At 34.0% G+C, this 22,657-nt stretch overlaps 1 pseudogene; it reads left to right on the top strand.

The window, feature by feature from the left end:
- The first annotated feature begins 13,402 nt into the window (after positions 1-13,402).
- LOC107423116 (putative calcium-transporting ATPase 13, plasma membrane-type) lies at positions 13,403-21,551 on the top strand (annotated as a pseudogene).
- Positions 21,552-22,657: the final 1,106 nt, after the last annotated feature.

Genomic DNA, 22,657 nt, shown 5'->3' on the forward strand with positions numbered 1-22,657 from the left:
ATTTTTCTTCACTAATTTTGAAATTTTTTTTTTTATTGTGAAACATAAATGTTTAGGTATGATTGAATATCCCATGTATTAGAATCCTCGTCATGCAGTTAGGTAGGAAGTCCGAGTATCGTATTTGTCAAACATCAATGGAAATCCAAACCACCCGACAAATGACTTGTTTATTAGAAGTTCATTTCGTACAAAAATGCAATTCTTTAGTCTCTTAATCAATGCATAAGCCTATTTATCACTAAACAAAAATATTTAAATCAATATTCTTTTGAAAATTAATTAAAAACTTTAACTACTAATATATTATAAATTTTTGGAATGAATAATGAATATGGCATAGAGAAAACAATATGTTTAATATTATTAGATAAAATTTTAAATAAATATAGTTTTTAACAATGGATGCGAGACATCAAAATGGGGGGAATTATCATTGATGAAAAAAAAAATATATATATATATATATATATATCCATGAAAAACATATTCTTTTTTATTTTTATTTTTTTTGAGTGAAAAGGAGGACCCAAGAGCCCGAAAAAGATTTTCTGTTTTTGATCAAAGATATATATTAATTCAGTTTAAAATATTAAATTAAAACTTAAAATATGATAGGACAGGCTTCTGACTTCTTTTCTTTATGAACCAAAAACTTGGTTTTTAAAGATATAATCATTGTTTTAAAAGACTCGCATCAGGCTATGTTCGGGGCTCGTCTCGAGGCGAGGCACAAAAAATGTTCCTCGAGGCTTAAAATTTGGGGCATTACTCCTGTAAGGGACATGTTTCAAGAGATAAGGCATACACTCTGTGCAAAATATACACTTTTTTGCACCTCAAATAGTAAGGTATACACCTCAGAGATATATAGTTAAATCCAATCTTTTTATTTATTATTTTATAACAAAAATATTACCCTTATAAATTATTACTTATAAATTAAGAGTTTATGGTTTATTGTATATTTATTTATAATTTATTCATTTTATGTTTATGTAAATTTTAGTTGGTTTATTTTGCATTTTAAAAATTATTTATATTTTTATCATTTAATTTTATATTACTTTAAGTATGCATTTATTTTTTAATATTAAAATTTAATTTATGAAAAACTTACGTCCCAATGATCTAAGGCTCTCGCCTCACCTCATAACAATGAAAACACCCCAGACCTAAGGAATAACTATCTATTATATATGGAGTACATGCTTTAGAAAACCCATATAGAAAAATACATGATTATATAGTCAAGTGACAAAAGTCTTGGGTTGATGAAATCTGTCCTCCCTAGCTTATCAAAAGTTTAAAAAAAAATAAAAAAAAAATAAAAAAAAAATAAAAGATAAAACCTGAGGAATGAATGCAGAAAACCCAGTGCAAATTACTAGGATGTGTAATTGGCAACATTAGTAATCTGGCAGTAATTTTCACTTAATCAGTGAAGTACGTGAGCCTTTAATCCAAATCCACAAATATATATATATATATATACACTAATAAATTGGAAAAAAACCGCAACATCATTTTTGGTTAAGAGTTTTGATTCCATATTACAGAACGCTGTCGTCTTGTTCGTATTGTTCAAGGGCAAATAAATTTTCGGTGAAGATACTTAAGGTAAAGAAATCCTGCTCTGCCATGTGTTTTCCATGATTCCTCGTCAGTAATTAACTTTTTCACTAATTCCGAATATATATATATATATATATTATTAAATGTGAAACATCGAATCAAAAAAGAAATGTGAAACATAAATATCGACTTTGGATAAGATTGAATATTCCATATGTAAGATTCACATAGGATCCTAGTCATGTTGTACGTTCTGTGGAAAATGCACGATCAACCACCTGTGAAAATCACTAGTTTATTACAACATCATTTCTTAGGAAAATACCAGTGTTCTAAAGAAGCGACTAGATGAGGCTCAGGTTGGTCTTGGGGCAAAGTTAGAAAACGACTGGTCAGTCAGATACGCGCCTATAGTTGACAAGGTGTGCGTCTGTTTCATCAATTTTTTTATATTAAGATTAAGTTTTTTTAAAAAAATTTATAAGAAATTAAAAAAAAAATAGTGTTAAAAAAAAAAGGAAATAAAATGTTTGGTAAAATTTTTAGGGCCTATGCAGCATAGTTCACATTTTTAAAATGGAAAAAAAAAAAATAATAAATTATAAATATTAATGAATTTAAGTTTGATAAGGAATTAATCAAAACTAAAGTTATATCTAAATTTTATATTGTAAAAATTATTAAGTAATTATAAAGTTTATAATATATACGTTTGAGATTAATATTTTTATTAGAAACATAGAAATTATGAAATTTTCATAAATTTATTATAAATAGATATTTGTTAATTTTTTTGTTACAAACTAGAAAAGTATGAAGTTTTTATAAATTTATTATACATAAATGTTTGCTTATTTATGTTAATTGCATATATTATAGAGATATAGACTTATATTACTAAAATATTAATAATAAAAATAGCAAAACACCTTATCATGAAACCTAGGTTAATAAAACTTGAGACTTGGTGCTTTACCATGCCTTAAACCTTTTAGAACCTTAGAAAATACACATGAATCTTTAATATCTTTGTTAAATAAATAAAAATTCTAAAATTTAAATTATGATTCAAGAAATTATTAAAAAAGTATTATTTTCTTACAAATTAATTGGAAAACAATCAACTACTTATGTATTGTAATTTTTTTTGAAAGGTTAAATACATTTAGCCTCATTGAACTATTACAAATTTTGCATTTGACCCCAAAAACTATAAAAAGTCTTATACTATCCCTTGAGTTATTGTCATTCTATTATTTTTGTCTATAAAAAGTCTTATACAATCCCATGGGCTTCTGACTAAATAAAAAAATTGAGGAAAAGATGAAGAAACTAGAAGCATTAATTTTCGCTTATTGGGAAACATGAAGTTCATGTGAGCTTCTTTTTTCTTTTGGTTTTGTTTTTGTTTTTGTTTTTGTTTTTTTTTTTTTTTTTGTTTTTGTTTTTTTTCCTTGTGAAGTAAAAGTACTTGTGAGCGAGCCTTTAATCCAATTGAACAGATAATAACATAGAAATAAACAAATGCCAACAGAATTTCTCTAAAACTTTTCATTTATATAAGATATATATATATATATACACATATTAATTTCCTGCAGACTAAGCAAAGCTAGGTCGATCAACTTTAGAATTTTAAATATTAATTTAATATCTTCCAAAAAAAAAATAACAATAATAATTAATATTTTATTGTTGATAATTGTTGCGGAGCGAATTTTTATTTCCAAGCTTTTTTTTCTTAAAAAAATATATAATATTACTAGGACTTAATCAAAATTTGATTGGATTACTTTCAAAACCGTTTTAAATTTAAATCTTAACTAGGCTAAAAAAGAAATTGGTTATGATGAGAAAAAACAGTACACGATGAGAAAAATTAGTATGCATTCGAGTATTGTTATTTTCCACATTCTCTAACAGAGACTTTTGCTGATTCGTAAATTTAGCAAAAATGTATATATATATATATATATATATATGGTAAAAGGTAAATATGGTTTAGATATATATATGAAACTTATCAATTATATCTTCCACCACAATCCTGCACTGTTCCACGAAACTTCCAAGAAACAAAGTGTATAAATAGAAATCTCCAAATCGTTCTAAGTTTTGATCAAACATTTATTTCCTTGCGTTTAATTTTAGAAATTATAAAGAGCAAACATGGTGATTCACCAAAGAAAAAAAGAAAAGATTAAACATGGTGCTTTTTTTGTTACCTCCCTTTGATACACATCCCCTAGAAACTTTTTATGCCTACTTTTCTCTAATTACTTTTTTTGGTTTTCGTGGTGGCCGTTCTGATGCCTTACTATCAACTCTCTGTCTTCTCAATATTTGGTTTATTATTATTTTTTTATTATTTTTATTTTTTAGTTGTGAAAACATGTCGCCAGGAATTCTTCATGCAAATCTTTCATGCATCGGGCCATTGCATCAAGTCCCGATACATGTCAGTGAACATTTTAATCCGGTCATATTCGACAAACATGCTCTTAAGTTACCATAAATCAATCTTTTCAAAAATAAAAAAAGTTACTATAACCCAACCAGGTGCAGATGAAATTGTACAATGGCCTTGTATCACAATTCAATCAATAGACATATAGATATCACTAGTTATGGCATACGTTCCTACCCACCTCTGGATTAATTAGAAGGTTGAAACTAGCCACGTAGCAGCAAAAAACAAGATTTTTTCTTCCTATGAGATCCGTTGTCTCCCTGTCCCACCGATCTTTGTCTCCCTGTCCCACCGATAAAGAATTGACACATCATTTTAAGAAATTAGAAAGTTAGAAAAACTGCAAAATTTGACCAGGCATTTTTTTTTTTACTTTTCATTTTTTCACTAATTGTGATTTTTTGTTTTTTCAATGTGAAATATAAACATGAGTTTGGATAAGATTGAATACCTATGTAAGATTCACATAGCTAGGATCCTAGTCATGTAATAAGTTACGTGGGAAATCCGAGTATCGTAGTTGTCAAACATCAAAGGAATTTATTATAAGATCATTTTATAGGAAAATACAATTCTTTAGTCTTAATTGCACACACATATGTATATCAAGGAACAAAAATATTAAATTATTATTCTTTTAAAAATTAATTAAAAAATTTAACTATTGAAATATTGTAACTTTTTGAAATGAAAAATGAATTTGGCATGGAAAAAAATAATATACTTGAGTTTATAAGATAAATTTTAAATTTTAAATGAAGATAATTTCTGGTAATTTTAAAGTTTATTATAAGAGATATGATAAAAGTGGATACGTTTAACAATCCAAAAAAAACAGATCATTAATTTTGGAAGTAAAAAGGCAAATCGAGTAACTATGAGTCAGCTCGTCATGCGTTATGTTTAGAATTTTATGAAACTTGGATGGAAGAAGTTCACGAATGGTTGGTTCCTTTCATTCAGGATGATAAGTGTCAGGATCCGTCCAAAATTTCTCACCGGAACCCTAGACAAGTCCTGATCCCAGAAAAACTCTACTAAACCTTCCAATGGAAAATCCGGCAGAATCTCCCCTAAGGGTTGGACTTACCAAAATTTTTCTGTACTGAAAACACACTTCTAGAAACATCCTCTTATTTCTCCCACATTACTACAATTTAATCCACAACTTTCAGCATTCCGATAAAATAAACAGAAAATTCATGTAGTATTGATACAATAGGTACAGTAAATATACAGAGCATCATAAGTTACAGATGAGTGTGAAAGTTATACAACATAAAATAGGAAACAATAATACAATAGAATACAAGGAAGCATAACTCTTTGAAACTCAACAGCAACAAACGTCGAGCTTGATTCTGATGTCGTCTACCAGCCCGAACCTAAAGGAACGGAATTTAAAAACGTGAGATACTAATCATCTCAGTGAGTGACCCTATCTACTGTACAATTATAATACCACAATAAATAAGTAGATAAATAATAGTTAATTGGAAAAATAATAATTTCTCTCAAAACCCTCACGATTCACTCTGTTGGAAAAGTTTCCCTTTTAAAACATTTCACAAAACCCAGCAATTATATTTCCCCAAAAACCAAGGAAACAATTAGTTAACTAAATAATTAATTAAGTAATAAATAAATGGAATATCAATATTTAAAATACAAAATCATGCAATTAATAATATAGAGCACCACAATTTATATGAAAATATTTAATCAATAATTACCAATAAAATGCAATAATTTTTTTGAATCCAATGCACTCAGAAAAAATAATCCGCAATAAAGTAAATTTTTAATAACAAATAATAAATCATATAAAGAATGCCATAAAATTATTTGCTTGAAATAAATGGTAAAATTTAAATAAATTAACCATTTTAATTGAATAGTATTTCTATCAGGACTCGTCCAGAATTCCTCCCCGGAACCCTAGACAAGCCCTGATCCCAGGGAAATACCACCGAACCTTCCAACAGAAAATCCGGTAGCACCTCCCCTAAGGGTAGGACTAACCAAAAATTTCCTGCACTGAAAACACACTTCTATATTCATCCCCTTATTCCTCCCACAATACTACAAATTGATTCCACAAATTTATAGCACTTCAAAGAATAACAACAACCCAGTGCATAAATAATACATAAGTGTCCAATACAGTATACAGAGCTTCAGGAAGTACTACTAAGTATAGAATATAACATGGATGAAAGAAATATTACAACTGCAATAAAGGAAGGACAGGGTACTTCACGAACTAAGACAGCGATGAAGATCAAGTCCGCTCCGGATGAATACCGACAAACCTAGTACCTAGAGGAACGGAATTTAAAAATATGAAATGCTAATCATCTCAGTGAGTGATCCTATCTACTATACAATTATAATACCACGATAATTAAATAGATAAATAATAATTAATCAGAAATAATAATTTCTCTCAAAGCCCTTACAATTCTCTCGGTTGGAAAAGTTCCCCTTTTAAAACCTTTTCACAAAATCTTTTATTCGTATTCCCCGAAAACCAAGACGTTACTTTATTCAAATGAATATCAAATAAAATATAATAAGTCAAGCATCCAAAATTTATAATTAAAAGAAGTTAATTTATTGAATAATTAAGTAAAGAGAAAATTAAACCAATTTAAAATTCCCAATCAAATAAATACCAGAAACAGTAATAATTATATTTTTAATTCCACTACAATTTCAAAATATTTATTTTAAAATCCCAGTTCTGAAAATCACTTGATGCACCCACTATATACCAGTGGCGCCAACAGTACCCAGCGTCCCAAGGTACCGCCAGACAGGAGGTTATAGAAAGAAACCGGCATACGGTCCCGTGGCGTCCCATCGCGCCGCTGCAAACAGGTGTCCCGGCCATGGAAGGGCGGCCTACCCTCATCCGATGGCAACCACAGGACAATCCCATAAAATCACCTGCGCGCTACTCACACCCACCTGCGAGCTAATCACATCCGTGTGCACACTAACCATATCACATATAAACAGAACACCAGTACATGCATGGTGCATCTAAAAATCATAAAATCCACATATTTAATTTATATCTCAAAATCACAAATTTTCCTTAAATATACCGGGTTTATTCCACCCAATTAAACCCAGAAATTCTCCACAATTTCTTTATAATCAATGCCATAAATTCCATGAATTTCAAATCCACCAACTCCCAAATCCACCAATTTAAATATTCCAAATTTTTTTCCAATAGCATAAATATTTTTTGAAATACAATAAATTGAATCATATAATATTCCATGGCCTACTTATAAAAATTGAAGTCACCAACATAAATAAATATTTTCCTTGAAATATTTGAAAATCAAATCATACCCAAATTAACGTTAAAACCACAAGAATTTCATATATAATTAAATTCCACAATTCTCAATACCATAAAATAATTTTCATATGGCATAAATTTATATAATGCATATTTTCTTTAATCAAAATAAATCCACCAATAATTTCCACCATAAATCAATTAAATATTTGACACATAGAATATAAATTTCAAATATTCAAATCACACAAACTATTCACAAATTTAATTTCCGAAATTAATTTGAAGGTGGGTCACTCACCTCGAGCACGCAATTAAACCACGATCCACCATAGGATCGATTCCACAATTCACACGTGCTCCTAAAACACAATTCACACACAGTCAAATAAATTAATATTTTATTCGGGTAAATAATATCCGGTACCTGGGGGGTTAACGTTTAATATACCGAATCGAAGCTTGTGGAACGAGGATCGCATTACCAGTCTCCATTGACCGCAATTCCGCCGGTGGTGGCCGGAAAGCTTCGACCGGTTTTGATCTCCTCGTATCTCGCAAACCGCTTCAAATTTTGGAAATTGGAGGCTATAATTGGACTCAAAGGTCCCAAAATAGAGGGAGAGGGGTGGCAATTTGGACTGGGCTGGCCGAAAACGGCGAGAATCGCGGGAAAAATTTCAACCCGCCGCCGCGACTTCACCGGCCCGATCTGGGCGCGTCGCCGGCCGGCCGGCAGCCAAATTTGGCTGGTGAGCTCGCCGGCGTGTGGGCTTGGACGGTGGCCGGCCCGTGTGGGCAATGGGTGGCCGAAAAAGATAAACACGGGAGAGAGATAGAGACGGCCGGTGGGAAGAAAAATGAAGGAAGAAGGAAGAAGAAGAAGAAGAAGAAGGGCCCGTGCCCTTTTTTCCCACGTGGGGAAAAGAAAAAAAGAAAAAAAAGAAAAGAAAAAGAAAGAGAAAGAAAATAAAATTAAATAATTAAATAATATTAAAAAATAATATAAAATAACAATAAAATAATTTGGTATTAAGCATGGTTGACATGTGGCATCTCAACATAGTGACACATGGTCACATTTATTAAGTCACACGTGGCACATCGTTACACGTTTAAAAATAATATTAAAATAATACAATATTTGAAAACTCTACAGGTCCATAACTTTCAAACCACATGTCCAAATCGCACGTGCCAGTAGTCTACGGACTCGTATCGACGAGCACTTTACAACCATGTATGAGTCAAAGCTCATTTCCCCATAAATAAAAAGTCAACTCCGATACCCTTGGACAGTTTGGACCCCAACTTGTTTTGCTCGTAACTTTCGAACCGTAGCTCCGTTTTCAACGTGCTACTAGTCTACGAACTCGTGCCAATGTGTACTTCGTAACGGTACCTCAGTAAACCTAGAATTCCAATCGGAACAAAAAGTCAACTTTTGACCTCTTCGATCAACGGTCAACGGTCAAAGTCAATGGTCAACGGTCAACCTCGATCAAAATCGGAAAATTTCCGTTGTACTTTGGGACGAGGTGTTACAATTTCCAAATAATAAGCTTAAGAAAAATTCAAATCGAAAATAGCCTGACGCACCACACTATATACCAGTGATGCCCTACGGTACTCAACGTCCCGAGCATCCTCAGACGGGGGTTAAAGAGAGAACCGGCATACGGTCGCTTCAGCGTCTCGACAGCACCGCTGCTAAAACCTATGGTCCCAGCCTAGGAGGAGAGCTGTTATGTGTATTATACTAAACCGGCCTACCCTCAGGTCTATAGGTAACTCACGGGAGACTGTCATCCCGGCCTAGGAGGAAGACGGTTATGTGCATTATACTAAACCGGCCTGCCCTCAGGTCCATAGGTAACTCACGGGAGACTGAAACTTGCGCGCTAATCACAATCTCATGTACAGTACAGAATAACGGTACTGCATAAGTGCGTCCAAAATAATTAAAATAAAATAAAAACCAACAGCCCATTTTTATTATTACTAAAAATTTCCGAAATTTACTGTGGGAGTTATAAAAATCTCAAATTCCACATTCCTTGCATTTCTCACCATAAATCATCAATATAGAAAAGAAATATGGTTTACTCAAAACCATGAATTCAACCACCTCGCATTATAAATGCATAATTACCTTTTTAAAACATACAGTACCATCATACCTTTTATTCAGTAATAATAATAATAAAAAAAGAATCCATAAAAAACATATCAATTTTTTTTTTTTTTGGTTGGTAAAAGGGAGGACCCAAGAGCCAGAAAAAAGAAAGTCTTTTTTTTTTTTCCATTTTTTGATCAAAGATATATAATATTAATTCAGTTTGACATATTAAATTAAAAATTAACATCTTATTGGGTAGGTTTCCGAATACTTTATTTATAAACCAGAAATTTGGTTTTAATTAAAGATAAGGGAATAATTAATCTATAATATATATCTTAAAAAAGAATAAAAAATTATCTATAATATATGGAGTACATGGTTAAGGCAAACCCATATAGAAAATACACGATTATATACTCCCAGATGTGACAAAAGTTTTAGGTTCAAGGTGATGAAATCTGCTCTTCCCAATATATTAAAACATATATATATATTATATAGTTTTTTGGGTTATACTTTTAGGTTCAAGGTGATGAAGTTTCCTTCATTTTTTTGAATTATATATCTTTTAAATGTGAAACAAAAATAGTTTTGGATAAGATTGAATGTGGAAGATCAGCATATTTTTCAAACATCAATGGGAACACAACACGAACAAACACCTGTCAAAATCACTGGTATGTTACAACATATTTCTCAGGAAAATGCACATAAATCCTTAATCTCTTTGTTAAATTTCATAAAACTAATCACCATGAAAAAAAATGTTATAATTTAAATTATTAAAAAAGTAGTATTATCTTGAAAATCAACTGAAAAAATTAACTACTTATGTATTGTAATTTTTTTTTTTTTGAAAGGTTAAATACACTTAGTCCCACCGAATTATTACACATTTTGCATTTACTCCTAAAGCTACAAAAAGTTTCATATTTATCCTTTGATTTGTTATCTTTTTGTCACTTAATTACTTTAATTATGCATTTTCGATAAATGAATTTGGCAAATATAACTCTATACATAATCAATACAAGAGAAGCTCTTTTTACAAATCCAAATAGTTATATATAGTCCCATAAATTTTAATTTTACCAAACTACCCTAACTACGCTCATCATTCTTTATTACATTTTGAATTAAAGTTAGGATGAAATTTCATCCTCTAACGAACAAATGTTGTCGTTGCCGCTGTAGAGAGTGCCGCACTACACTGCAAAAGTCTACAGACTCGGAACAAGCATCTGGCAACCCTCCAGCTAGCCGTGGTTTAGGCTTTTTTTTTCTTTTTTTTTCTTTTTTTTTTAATATCAAAATTTTAAGCTCTTTATAGGTTTTCCTCCCATAATATCCTAGCAGCCATCAGTAGGAGACTATCGATGGCTGTAAAAGAGTGTTTAATTTTTCCAATTTTCCAATATTTTCTGGGATTTTCTCAAAAAAATTATTTGAAATCATCTGGATTGAATCCAATAAAGAAGGTTCAGATATCCCGCCAGGTAATTCACCTGAAAATCCATTGTTAACCGAAAGCAATTGCGCTAAAGACATTGTGTTTCCGATATCCGAAGCCAAAAGACTTTCAAACCGATTCGAAGAAAAAATAATATATGCAATGTTCAAAGACTCGTAGTTAGCATATATGTGGAGTTGTGTTTCTATCAGAAAGTTTTTTTGGTCCAACTGAGTTTATGTTCTTTTACCAATTATCATCTAAAAACTTTAATAAGGGCATTATGATAATTTAAAAATATATGGGACTGTATATTAAAAATTTTGTTTATTTTGTTTACTTCAATTTTCACTTGTGTGTATGCATAAGTTTACCAAATTAATTTTACAATATCACATTTTGGACTAATGTGATTAGAAATAATTATAATTCAAGGAGGATCTTGTTAAATTTGGAAAGCAAATTACAAAGTATCTAAGGTCCCGTTTGGAAAGTATCAAAGTTGAAAGAGAAAATGATTTTTAAGATTTAATTTTCTGAGATTTAGTTTCCTTATAATTAATTTTTTTCTTGATTTATTTGGTAAGTAATAAGAAAGTTGAGATTCCTAAGTAATTAAATTTAAGATTGTATAATAAATTAAGAATAAATATGTATTTTAAAAAATTTTAAAATTATTTTTTTTTTGGATTCTCAAAATGACACTTATATATGTGGGAATAACTTTTCCATATATTTTCCTACATTGGTAGGAATCTAATTCCCTGGACCAATATTTTTTCACCTTACAATAAACATCCAAACAAAATAAAGTTATCATTTTCCTAAAAGAATTAGATTTCTATTAACTTTATCTCTATCCAAACATCCTGGACCAACATTTTTTCACCTTACAATAAACATCCAAACAAAATAAAGTTATCACTTTCCTAAAGGAATTAGATTCCTATTAACTTTATCTCTATCCAAACATGCTGTAAGAATATCTCCAATGATGATACATATGAATTGCTCCTTATATGGCATAGGACTTACAATGTTTAAGTCTATATGTGGTATAATTATACAATCAATATTAAAATTATTTTTTAATGATAATAGGCATAATAGCTATTTATAATTATTAATTAAATATATATTTTTAAAATAATTAACTTTTTAAAAAAATTTATATTTATTAGAAAGCTTTACAATATCTAACAAAGTGTCTATAATAGACATTTACTTCAATAATGTCTAAGTTATATCAGCTTCATAATTTATTCTAGATACTACCATTTTCTAACTTCCATACTAAGCGTTAAAGTTTATAATAAGATATAATAAGAGTCTATGTGCATTCAATGATCCATTAAAAAAAACAAATATAATTTTTTAATATAATTTTTGTGTATTCATATATATATATATATATGAGATAGTACATTTATTAACTCTGTTCGTAAAATTGAATTTATTGGATGATATTTTAAAAAAAAAAAAGGGAAAAAAAAAAAACACACACACACACACACATCATATTGAACGAGCTTATCTGACACAAATATTTCGTTTTAAAAATAAAAATTGAGGAGAAGATGAGGAAACATGAAGCATTGATTTTCTTTTATGATGAACATGAAATACATGTGAGGGTTTTTTTTTTTTTTTTTTTTTTTTTTTTTGGTTGGTGGGGGCGGGGAATAAAAGCACATGTGAGAGAGCATTTAATCCAATTGAACAGATAATAACGTATAAATTAATAAATAAATAAGTGACTACAGAATTTCTTCCAAACAATTCTTTATATATATATATATATTAATTTCTTGCAAAGTTTTTTTTTTATTATTTTTGGGATAAATTGGGGGATTTACTTAGAACATATCAATTTAATATCTTCCCTGAAAAAAAAAAATAACAAAAACATTTAATATTTTAAATGTGATAAGCGTTGCATACACGGCAAATATTAACTTCCTAGCCTTTTATATTCCCTAGAAAGCAATTTTAGGTATACTTCTATTATTCATTTAATGAAAATTTAATTGGATCATATTTAAAACCCCGTTAAGTTTGACTATTAAGTTTGACTGGATGGGTCCTGATAAAATAGAAATTGTTAGGTTACATGCAGCAACAAGGAAAAGCAGTCGGCATGAGTTAGATACAATTTGGCCAAGACTCTAGAGAAGAGATCTTCGTTTATTTGTAAGTTCGGTAAAAAGTAATATAAAAGATATATGGTAAGAAGGTAAAAAGCGGTTTAGATATGGAACATAATCGAATACCTTCCACCACATTACCTGTACTGTTCCACGAAAATTCGTAGAAACAATGAATTTTTTTTTCTTTAACTTTTTTTTTTTTAACTAGAACAAAGAAATTGAGGTGTATAAATAGTCAACTCCAATCGTTCCACAAGTTTTCATCAAAGATTCATTTTATTGCGTTTAATTTTTGAAATTAAAAAGAGTAAATATAGTGGTTTTTGTGTTATTTCCCTTCGATCCACCTTAGAAGCATTTTGATTTTGTGCCTGCTTTTCTCTACTTGTTTTTTGGTTTTCGTATTGGCTATTCTGATACCGAATTATCAACTCTGTGTCCTTTCAATATTTGTTTTTTAATTCAATTTTTCAATTTTCTGTGTTTGTGAAAACATGTCCCCAGGAATTCTTCATGCAAATCTTGCATGCATCGAGTCATTGCTTCAAGTCCCAAACACTGTAAACGTACATAAAAAAAAATGGCACACTGCTTTTGTTGTAATTTATTGTTCCAGAGCCCTGTTGTCAATTTACCAAAATTCCATAACCAAAAAGGGCAAAATCAAAATTCCCCTCTCTACTTCCTACACCACCATCCATGTCAAACCAGAAATTGAGTCATTCGCAATCGATGAAGCGAGCCTGGTTCAACTTGTTAAGGACAAGAATCTCGATCAGCTTCAACAATTGGGAGGGATTGATGGTATAGTTTCAGCTCTCAAAACGGGTGCAGAACAAGGAATTTCGAATGATGATGGAGAAATTGCCATTAGACGTGAAGTTTTTGGTTAAAACACTTACAGAAAACCACCTACCAAAGGTTTTCTGTATCATGTTTGGGAAGCTTTTCAAGACCTTACGATTATCATCCTCATGGTATGTGCTGCACTTTCTCTTGGTTTTGGTATGAAGGTTCATGGAGCCAAAGAAGGCTGGATTGATGGGTTAAGCATACTCGTAGCCATTTTCCTTGTTATTGCTGTCTCTGCTATTAGCAATTTCAGACAAAACAGACAGTTTGGCAAGTTGTCAATAGTAAGCAATGATATCCAAATTGATGTTTTGAGAGGTGGTTGTTAGAGTTAGTGACCCGAATTCTTGTTGACCCGATCCGAAAAGCTCGCGGTGCGACCCATTTTGGTGAAACTAATTTTGGAGAAAAATTTGGGGCTCTGTGGTGGAAGCGGAGATTCAATTTTAGGGTTTCTTCTGTACTATATATATTTAGTTTTCGGCTGTAACTAGGGTTCATGGTATCGCGCAGTCAGGCTCACATTTTGTACCAATCTTTCGATATTGGATTTGCTTCTCCCTGCCCGTGGTTTTTCCCGTCAAGGGTTTCCACGTAAATTGTGTGTCTGTTCTTCGCTTTCTTTGTTTCCGTTGCTATTTGTTTTTCTCCCAATTCCGTAACAAGTGGTATCAGAGCCGCGTCGATCTATTTGGGAATTTTTTTTTTTTTTCGATCATGGCAACAAAGTTCGACATTGAGAAATTTGAGCGCAACATGAGTTTCTCCATGTGGCAAGTCAAGATGAAGGCGATTTTGACACAGAACGGTTTACACAAGGCGTTGGTTGGCAAGGAGCAGATGCCGTCTTCGTGGGATGCCGAAAAGAAAGCCGAGGTTGATGAGCGTGCCCTATCCACCATTCAGCTATGCTTGTCCAATGAAGTTTTGAGGGAGGTCCTTGATCAGAAGACAACAAAGGACTTATGGGACAAGTTGGAATCTTTGTACATCACAAAGAATCTCACAACGAAACTGATTGCGAAGCACCGTCTATACACCCTTTCTATGGTTGAAGGTACATCTATTAAAACACACATAGATGATTTTTCTACTATTCTGTTAGATCTGGCGAACATGGACATTAAATATGATGATGAAGATCAGGCCCTAATGCTACTGCGTTCCTTACCTCCATCGTATAAGAATTTTAGGGAGACTTTGATTTACAGTAATAAAACCCTAAAATTGGAGGATGTGAAAGCTTCTTTATATTCTAAGGAGTTGTTTGATAAGGAGTTGACCAGCAGTTCGGATAACAATAATTTTGGGAGTTCCGGAGGAGAGGGTTTGATTGTTAGAGGTAGAACATCATCTAGAGATCAAAATAACAATGGTGGTAGTCGGCCAAGATCGAAGTCAAGGTTCAGAAACCTTATTTGTCACTACTGTAAGAAAAAAGGGCACATCAAAACTGAATGTCGTAAGCTTCAGAATAAAAATAATGAAAAAAGTAAGGAACATGCCGAAGCCAGTGTCGCACATGAGGAAATTGAAGATGGAGATGTTTATTCAGTGACTGAGGATAGTTCGGGCAAGCAGGGATGGATTTTGGATTCAGCCTGTTCGTTTCACATCTGTCTCCATAGGGATTGGTTCTCTTCTTATGTTCTGGTGGATAAAGGTGTTGTGCTGATGGGAGATGATCATCCTTGCTGTGTCATCGGCATTGGAACTGTAAGGGTGAAGATGCATGATGGAATTATTAGAACACTATCTGAGGTACGTCATGTTACAGATATGTCTAAAAATTTAATTTCTTTATCTGCTTTGGACAAGTCTGGTTGTTCTTTTGCTGGTGGAGGTGGAGTTTTGAGGGTTCTGAAGGGTGCTTTGGTGGTGATGAAAGCTAGCCTGGTTGGTACATTATACAGGCTACAGGGTTCTGTGGTAATGGGGTCGGCTGCTGTTTCAGTGTCCATGTCAGATTCGGATGTTACTCGTTTGTGGCATATGAGATTGGGCCATATGAGTGAGAAAGGTTTGGCGATGTTGAGCAAACGGAGTTTGCTTGGTGATCGGAGTATCTCGAAGTTGGAGTTTTGTGAACATTGTGTGTTTGGGAAGCAGAAGAGAGTTAGCTTCAGTACTGGAATTCACAAAACCAAAGGTACTCTAGACTACATTCATTCAGATCTTTGGGGACCCGCACGTACTGCTTCTAAGGGTGGTGGCAGATATATGTTGACCTTCATTGATGATTTCTCCAGGAAGGTCTGGGTATATTTTTTGAAGCACAAGAATGACGTATTTGCTATCTTCAAGCAATGGAAAGTTTTGGTAGAGAAGCAGACGGAAAGAAGGGTGAAGCGTCTTCGTACAGATAATGGATTGGAGTTCTGTGATGGTGTTTTCAATGAGTTTTGTAGAAACGAAGGGATCGTTAGACATCTCACAGTTAGAGGAACTCCGCAGCAAAATGGTATGGCTGAGCGGATGAACAGAACTCTTATGGAGAAAGTCCGATGCATGCTGTCGAATTCTGGGTTAGCACAGGACTTTTGGGCAGAAGCAGCTGCTACAGCTTGCTACTTGGTGAATCGTTCTCCATCGGCAGCAATCGATTGCAAGACTCCTGAAGAGGTGTGGTCTGGAAAACCTGCTAATTATCTAGATTTGAAGGTATTTGGATGCCCTGCCTATGTTCATGTTAATGATGGTAAGCTTGAGCCTAGATCGAAGAAGGGCATATTTCTTGGTTACCCGCAGGGTGTAAAAGGATATAGAGTTTGGCTTCCTGATCCAAAGTCATCTAAGGTTGTGATTAGCAGGGATGTTGTGTTTGATGAGATGGCAATGCTGCATCCAAAAAAGGAGCTCGTTGTTTCAGACAGTGTGCCAAAGCAGGTGGAGTTTAGGGTGGAGGAAGTAAGTACTTCACAGAATGGTTCAGTTTCAAGCCCATTTGAGACACCCACTCATGTGGAAGAAGAGAGAATTGAGGAGGTGCAGGAGCATTCGATTGCCAAGGATAGACCTCGCAGGGAGATCAAGAAGCCCTCTAGTTTAGCAGACTATGTCACTTTTGCTTGTGTTGCAGCACAGGAGATCGAGAGTCCCAGTGATCCTTGCAACTATCATGAAGCCATTTCATGTGAGGATTCTGCAAAGTGGTTAATTGCTATGCAGGAAGAGGTGGAGTCGCTTCATAAGAACCACACTTGGGAGTTAGCATTACCTCCAGAGGGTAAGAAGATTGTGGGATGCAAGTGGGTCTACAAAAAGAAAGAAGGCATCCCTGGTGTTGAAGATGCGAGGTACAAAGCACGTTTAGTAGCGAAGGGGTATTCACAGGTACAGGGAGTTGATTTTAATGATATATTTTCCCCTGTCGTTAAACATACTTCTATTCGTGCTTTGTTAGCGCTAGTTGCTATGCACGATTTAGAGTTGGAGCAACTAGATGTGAAGACCGCTTTCTTGCATGGTGAGCTTGAGGAGACAATTTATATGCAGCAACCCGAAGGTTTCGAGGTTGAAGGAAAAGAGGATCATGTGTGTTTGTTGAAAAGGTCCTTGTATGGTTTGAAGTAATCCCCTCGTCAGTGGTACAAACGGTTTGATGGGTTTATGTTTAGCCATGGCTATTCTAGAAGCCAATATGATAGCTGTGTGTATTTTAGGAAGTTGGAAGATGGCTCATTTATCTATTTGTTGCTTTATGTTGATGATATGCTGATAGTGGCCAAGAAGAAATCCGATATCAACAGATTGAAAGCAGAATTGAGTGGTGAATTTGAGATGAAAGATTTGGGAGCGGCAAAGAAGATTCTTGGTATGGAGATTGAGAGAGATAGATCTGCAGGTAAACGTTTCTTGACTCAAAGATCTTTTGTTGAGAAAGTTCTGGAGCGTTTTGGAATGAAGAACGCTAAACCTGTAAGTACTCCATTAGCTACTCATTTTAGATTGTCTGCTGATATGTCACCACAGTCGGATAGAGATATTGAGTATATGTCACATGTTCCTTATTCTAGTGCTGTTGGTAGTTTGAAGTATGCTATGGTGTGTACCCGTCCTAACATTGCACATGCTGTTAGTGTTGTGAGCCGGTATATGGCTAATCCTGGCAAACAACACTGGCAAGCTGTCAAGTGAATTCTAAGGTACTTGAGAGGCACTACTAACACTTGTTTAGAGTTTGGTGGAAGTAAGGAGGGTGTACGTGGATATGTTGATGTAGATTTTGCTGGGGACCTTGATAGAAGGAGGTCCACTACTGGTTATGTATTTACTCTTGGAGATACCTCTATCAGTTGGAAGTCTGTTTTGCAAGCAACAGTTGCACTATCAACTACAGAAGCTGAATATATGGCTATAGCTGAAGCGGTGAAAGAAGCTATTTGGTTAAGGGCGTTGATAGGTGAGTTGAGCTCTGAGCAGGAGAGTACGGTCATCAATTGTGATAGTCAGAGTGCTATCTATCTCACTAAGGATTAGATGTTTCACGAGAGGACAAAACATATAGATGTTCGGTATCATTTTGTACGTGATGTTATTGCTCGTGGAGATATTGTTGTCAGCAAGGTGAGTACTCATGATAATCCTGCTGACATGATGACCAAGGCACTTCCAGTAGCCAAGTTTGAGCATTGCTTGGACTTGGTTGGTGTTTGTTGTTGAGCTTTGCCTTTAGGGGCTTTTGTGGAAGAGGATGGCAATTTTTATCGAAGATTGGAGTTTTGTATGTTTTTCATTCCTTATATGGAATTCGTGTCAAGGTGGAGATTGTTAGAGTTAGTGACCCGAATTCTTGTTGACCCGACCCGAAAAGCTCGCGGTGCGACCCATTTTGGTGAAACTAATTTTGGAGAAAAATTTGGGGCTCTGTGGTGGAAGCGGAGATTCAATTTTAGGGTTTCTTCTGTACTATATATATTTAGTTTTCGGCTGTAATTAGGGTTCATGGTATCGCGCAGTCAGGCTCACATTTTGTACCAATCTTTCGATATTGGATTTCCTTCTCCCTGCCCGTGGTTTTTCCCGTCAAGGGTTTCCACGTAAATTGTGTGTCTGTTCTTCGCTTTCTTTGTTTCCGTTGCTATTTGTTTTTCTCCCAATTCCGTAACAGTGGTCGGAGACAAAAGATTTCAATATTCGAAATCTTAGTCGGTGATGTGATCTGTTTAAAAATTGGAGACCAAGTTCCAGCAGATGGTTTATTCCTACAAGGTCATTCTCTTCAAATAGACGAATCTAGCATGACAGGGGAGAGTGACCATGTTGAAATTAATCATGGCCATAATCCTTTCTTGTTTTCTGGAACTAAAGTGGTCGATGGCTTTGGCCAAATGGTCGTCACTGCAGTCGGAATGAACACAGCATGGGGAGAAATGATGAGCCAACTCACTCGCGATTCAAACGAGCAAACTCCATTGCAAGCTCGGCTCAACAAGCTCACATCGTCAATTGGTAAGGTTGGTGTGACAGTTGCTTTCATTGTTCTTGTTGTCTTGTTTGTTAGATACTTCACAGGGACAACAAAAGATGAGAATGGAAATCAAGAATTTATTAAGGGAAAGACCAAGTTCGACGACATTTTGAATTCTTCAGTGCAATTTATAGCAGCTGCTGTCACCATTGTTGTGGTTGCTATACCAGAAGGCTTGCCATTAGCAGTGACATTAACTCTTGCTTATTCAATGAAAAGAATGATGGCAGATAAAGCAATGGTGAGGAAGCTCTCTGCTTGCGAAACAATGGGCTCTGCCACCACCATTTGTACTGACAAAACAGGTACATTAACCATGAACCAAATGAAAGTCACAAAGTGTTGGCTAGGCAAAGAATCTATGGAAGAATTAGGAGGCTATTCTTCAGTTGCTCCATATGTTATAGAATTGTTCAGGGAGGGAATTGCTCTGAATACCACAGGTAGTGTATACAGGCCAAGTTTTGGAATGGAATATGAAATCTCAGGTAGTCCAACAGAGAAAGCAATTCTTTCATGGGCAATTGAGGATTTGAATATGGATATGGAGGAAATTAAGAGGAAATGTTCAATTCTTCATGTTGAGGCTTTCAATTCACAGAAGAAAAGAAGTGGAGTTTTATTGAAGAGGAAAGTTGACAGCCCTGTCCACGTTCATTGGAAAGGAGCCGCAGAGATGATTCTAGCAATGTGTAAAAGTTACTACGATGCTTCTGGAATCATCAAGGATCTTCATGATAGTCAGAAATTGGAATTCCAACAGATCATTCAAGCTATGGCAGCGAGCCGTCTCCGGTGCATAGCTTTCGCACAAAGCAGAATTTAGGCAGAGGAGGTTGAGGATTCAGATGGACATAAAACAATGAAAGAAGAAGGTTTGGTTTTGTTGGGACTTGTGGGTATTAAAGATCCATGTCGTCCAGGAGTGAAGAAAGCTATGGAAGATTGCCAGTACGCTGGAGTCAACGTCAAGATGATCACCGGTGACAACGTTTTCACAGCGAAAGCCATAGCTACAGAGTGTGGAATACTTAGAGCAGAGCATGACATGAATGAAGCTGTAATAGAAGGTGAGAAGTTTAGAAACTACACAGAAGAAGAAAGAATGGAGAAAGTTGACAAAATCCTTGTGATGGCAAGATCATCTCCGTTTGATAAACTCCTCATGGTTCAATGCCTCAAACAAAAAGGCCACGTCGTTGCAGTCACCGGAGATGGAACCAATGATGCACCGGCATTAAAAGAAGCCGACATAGGACTCTCCATGGGAATCCAAGGCACAGAAGTTGCAAAGGAAAGCTCAGACATTGTAATCTTGGACGATAATTTTGCTTCGGTAGCTACAGTACTCAAATGGGGTCGGTGCGTTTATAACAACATTCAGAAATTCATTCAGTTTCAGTTGACTGTGAATGTTGCTGCTCTTGTAATCAATTTCGTCGCCGCAGTTTCGGCCGGTGAAGTTCCATTAACCGCGGTCCAGTTATTGTGGGTGAATTTGATCATGGACACATTAGGTGCTCTGGCTCTAGCAACAGAGAAGCCTACCAAGGAACTCATGGATAAACCTCCGGTGGGTCGGACTGCGCCTCTTATCTCCAACATCATGTGGAGAAATATTTTGCCTCAAGCTATGTATCAGATTTCTGTGCTTTTGATACTACAGTTCAGGGGAGAATCAATCTTTGGAGTAGATGATAAGGTGAAAGACACTTTGATCTTCAACACTTTTGTTCTCTGCCAAGTTTTCAATGAATTCAATGCCAAGAAGTTGGAGAAGAAGAATGTGTTTAAAGGGATTCACAGGAACAGATTGTTTGTGGGGATCATTGCCATAACCATGGTTCTTCAGGTGATAATGGTGGAGTTTCTGAAGAAATTTGCTGAAACAGTGAGATTGAGTTGGGGGCAATGGGGAATATGTATTGGAATTGCTTCCATGTCCTGGCCAATTGGGTGGGTTGTCAAGTTCATTCCTGTTGCTGAGAAGCCATTTTTCAGTTATTTGAAGATCAAGAAGCACTTCCGATGAAGAAGTATCATTCATATGAAAGACTTAGAATTAGGCCAACAGTTATTTTTATTTAAATCCTTAGATTGTATTTAGTTTTCCAGTTTTATCATTTGCTGGATATAGGTATAGGCTTTGCTGTCGAATGCTATTTCAATCATATTATTATGTAAATTGTTGGTTACCTTTTTGACATAATTAAATATAACATATTTACTGCATCAATTATTCAATTGTCTCCTAAAAATGTTTCATGCGATTTTATTTTATTTTATTTTATTTTTTCTGGGCTCAAAGAAGTTGGTTTAGTAAAAATCTCAAAGATTTGGTAAATGAAAAGAAAAGTGTTGCTACGCAATTTTTTTTTTATTTAAATATAGGGCCGAAGAACTTAAATGAAGAAGGGAATAGACGAATATGAATAATGGAATAGACGAATCCATGTAATACTACGTATAAAGGCAATCAAATTGTTACAGCTTTGCAAATGTGATCGTTTGGGCCTGTAATTTATCTTTCAATCTTGGCTTCGGCTTTTGCTTAAAAATATTTCAAAGGGCACCGCTTTGTTCCTATGTTCTATTGAAGCCCAATCGAATGAACCATATGTACTTTTTAGAAAATGAGGTTGGTCCCAACGCTCAAGGTGACATTTCAATTAACCATTTAATATTAATTCCTACTCCATGGAATGCCAAGCCTTAAAGTATATATTCGGTTGCCAATCACAATTATATACATAACGTTTTGCTATGGTGGACATGCACACTCATAAATCCACCATGTAATGGTCCTGGGGTGAAAGTTTAGATTTTGATTATCAGATAATAAGGTTAATGTGTGTGTGTGTTTTGTTTTTTATACCATTGCGATAATTTTTAATCTAAAAACGTATTTCCAATCCATAATTTCATGGGTGAGCTGTGAGGGGCATTTACCATTAAGTCTCACTCAATATTCAATAACTGAGCATTTTATATTACAAAAAATAATAAATAAATAACTGAGCATTTTATATTACAAAAAAAAAAAAAAAATAAATAAATAACTGAGCATTTTATAATAAATAACTAGTGAAGTACATGAGCCTTTAATCCAAATCTACAGATATATACTAATAAATTGGAAAAAGAAAAAAATGAAATTGAATTTCTTGGAAACGCAGGTTGATTTACTTAACGCGGCCACTATTTATATTGCTTGCTTCTTCTTTTTTTTTTTTTTTTAATTGGAAATGTGGATCT

The sequence above is a fragment of the Ziziphus jujuba genome, chromosome 3, assembly GCF_031755915.1.
Source record: "Ziziphus jujuba cultivar Dongzao chromosome 3, ASM3175591v1".
Lineage (NCBI taxonomy): Eukaryota > Viridiplantae > Streptophyta > Magnoliopsida > Rosales > Rhamnaceae > Ziziphus > Ziziphus jujuba.